Source organism: Ruditapes philippinarum, unplaced genomic scaffold (assembly GCF_026571515.1).
Source record: "Ruditapes philippinarum isolate M1 unplaced genomic scaffold, ASM2657151v2 ctg3033_1_1_1_1, whole genome shotgun sequence".
Taxonomy (NCBI): domain Eukaryota; kingdom Metazoa; phylum Mollusca; class Bivalvia; order Venerida; family Veneridae; genus Ruditapes; species Ruditapes philippinarum.
In genome coordinates this window covers 48,219-51,692 of record NW_026863860.1, presented here as the reverse complement: position 1 = coordinate 51,692, position 3,474 = coordinate 48,219, and positions in this window count along the sequence as shown.

Genomic DNA, 3,474 nt, shown 5'->3' with positions numbered 1-3,474 from the left:
CGATTTCGGGAAAATGACGTTAGAGGGAAAATAGTTCGTATTCATACGCATACAAATTTTTACTCTGTCATTCACACTTTTTAACCATTTTAAGCTTGAAAGTTATCTAATATGAAAATCGTATTCCATTTTTCCTGAATTGTTGTGTTCTATGATAGTTAGTTAATTTATGACTTGTAAAATTGGCACCAAATTTATGCAAGTACTTTGGCTCTCATGCATCGGGAACCAGAAGGTAGAACTAATAAACTGGTTCTCATTAAATTTTTATCGACTGCTGGCGTAGTAATTTTCAAATCGCGTAAAGCAATGGTATATGTAATTTTGTGATAAAAGGATTTAAAATTTAGTAATAAAATGATCAGTCAATTTTAAAATAGATAAGGTATTATGATGATCTGAATATTATGGCAAAATATTGGAACTATATTTGGTCAGCGCAGCTAGATAGCCTAGATGCGTTCAAAAGGTAGTAAGCTGAATTTATCGTAATTACATTGGGGGCTTGCGCCCCAAAAAACTCGCCTAAGGATAAACTTAAAGTTAAGGAATTTCTTGCCTAAGGAATTCACTTAAGGGATTTTTTGACTTCAAAGTTCAGGGAAAATTTTACCTCAGGGAGTTTTCTTCAAGATAAGGAAATTTTCCCTTAAAACTTAAGATTCTTTATGAATACGGCCCCAGATCATTTATTTAGTGTTTTTTTTCCCCACAATTCAATAAAAGTTATTCTTCTGTGAAAAGTGACCCAAAATTGTTACTTTTTAATACACTTTTAACTAAAATTGAGTAATAAAATGTGATTTCTCTGTTTTATAAAGATGTTATAGAAATTTTAAGATACATTCTGAAAATATAATTACTGTTCTAAAATATTATAAAGTTTCTAGCATATTAAATTTCTTTTCTTCTTTTCTGATTTTCTTAGCTAAGATCACAATCAGAATATTTTTGTTGTTTAATGTTAAATTGTGAAATTTTCCTTTATAGAAAATTGTTTTAAAAGATTTTTTTATCATCATTTTGATCAAAATTAATATTTGTTATTTTAAAAGAAGTGTATTATTTAATGTTGTAAATTTCTTTTGTATTGTAAAAAATTTATTTAAACTGTTTACTTTTTATATACCCTATGAAACAAAAATTTTGATAAAATAGTTTAATCAGACCTTTGACTTCTTTTTGAAATAAATTTTAATAAAAGCTAGTTAGTAATACATGTATAATAGAGTAATCATTAAATTGTTACCTTTTCGTATCTGCTGCAGATTTAAGATCATGAGATCACTAAATGTTAAATATTTAAAAACCAAAACAAAATACTTTAGAAATTTCCCAGTTGCTAACAACAATTAAAATATTGGGTTAAACAACAATTAAAGTATTGGGTTTCCTAGATTTATTTTTAAGTTTGAAGAGGATAACTCTATTGAGCAGGTATACATATCTGATTTTGTTGTCTCCCTTGTTGAAGATATTTAGATAAGATGAAGATCAACTGTACTAGATTCATGCTTCATGTCTGTTAAAGGGACTCCATTGAGGTGTTTTGTCAGGCTGGGACTGGAATATTTTTTCCATATGAATGTTCCATTTAATGAAGGTCTAGACTTGTGTGCCTAATTTCAGATAATTCACTCAGTCAGTTTTTGTGTCATATAGGGGTTACTTTTGTCGGCGGCGTCGGTGGTGTCGGCGGCGTTGTGGGCGTCGCCGTCCCCTTAAGCTTGTCCGGAGCATAAGTCAGACATTATTAGTCTGATTGACTTTAAACTTGGTATGCATGCTTCTTATAATGACCCAAAGTGCAGTGCACAACAACCAATACTCTGTACTTCTTAATTTTTGAGTTATTGCCCTTTGTTAATTTTTATACTTTATTTCTGTCCAGGCCATTTCTTCTAAAGTTTAAAAGCTAATGACAGGTAACTTCATAGGATGATAGATCTCATTAAGAAAAAGTGCAGTGCACAAGAACCGGTACTCTGCATTTTTATGCCCCCATTTCGAAGAAAAGGGGGTATATTGCTTTGCACTTGTCGGTCCGTCGGTCCGTAGACCAAATGGTTTCCGAGTGATAACTAAAGAACCCTTAGGCCTAGGAACTTCAAACTTGGTATGGTGATTGGTCATGACCAGTAAATGACCCCTATTGATTTTGGGGTCAAGGGGTCAAAGGTCAAGGTCACATTGACCTTGTAAGCAAAAATGGTTTCCGATCAATAACTAAAGAACCTTAAGGCCTAGGAACTTCAAACTTGGTATGGTGATTGGTCATGATCAGTAGATGACCCCTATTGATTTTGGGGTCAAGGGTCAAAGGTCAAGGTCACATTGACCTTGTAAGCAAAAACGGTTTCCGATCAATAACTAAAGAACCTTAAGGCCTAGGAACTTCAAACTTGGTATGGTGATTGGTCATGATCAGTAGATGACCCCTATTGATTTTGGGGTCAAGGGGTCAAAGGTCAAGGTCACATTGACCTTGTAAGCAAAAACGGTTTCTAATCAATAACTAAAGAACTTTAAGGCCTAGGAACTTCAAACTTGGTATGGTGATTGGTCATGATCAGTAGATGACCCTATTGATTTTGGGGTCAAGGGGTCAAAGGTCAAGGTCACATTGACCTCTTGGGTAAAAACGGTTTCTGACCAATGACAAAAGAACCTTTAGGCCTAGGAACTTCAAACTTGGTATGGTGATTGGTTATGACCAGCAGATGACCCCTATTGATTTTGGGGTTTAGGGGTCAAAGGTCAAGGTCACATTGACCTTGTAGGTAAAAACGGTTTCCGATCAATAACGAAAGAACCCTTAGGCCTAGGAACTTCAAACTTGATATGGTGATTGGTCATGATCAGTAGATGACCCCTATTGATTTTGGGGTCAAGGGGTCAAAGGTCAAGGTCACATTGACCTCTTAGGTTAAAACGGTTTCCGATCAATAACTAAAGAACCTTTAGGCCAAGGGACTTCAAACTTGGTATGGTGATTGGTCATGACCAGCAGATGACCCCTATTGATATTGGGGTTAAGGGTCAATGGGCAAGGTCACATTGACCTTGTAGGTAAAAATGCTTTACAATCAATAACTTAAGAACCCTTAGGCTTAGGAACTTCAAACTTGGTATGGTGATTGGTCATGACCAGCAGATGACCTATTGATTTTGGGGTCAAGGGGTCAAAGGTCAAGGTCACATTGACCTTGTAGGTAAAAATGGTTTCTGATCAATTAACTAAAAACGCTTAGGCTAGGAACTTCAAACTTTGTATGACGATTGGTCATGACCAGCAGATGACCCCTATTGAGTTTTGGGTCAAGGGGTCAAAGGTCAAGGTCACATTGACCTTGTAAGTAAAAACGGTTTCAGATCAAAAACTTAAGAACGCTTAGGCCTAGGAACTTCAAACTTGGTATGGTGATTTGTCATGACCAGCAGATTACCCCTATTGATTTTGGGATCAAGGGGTCA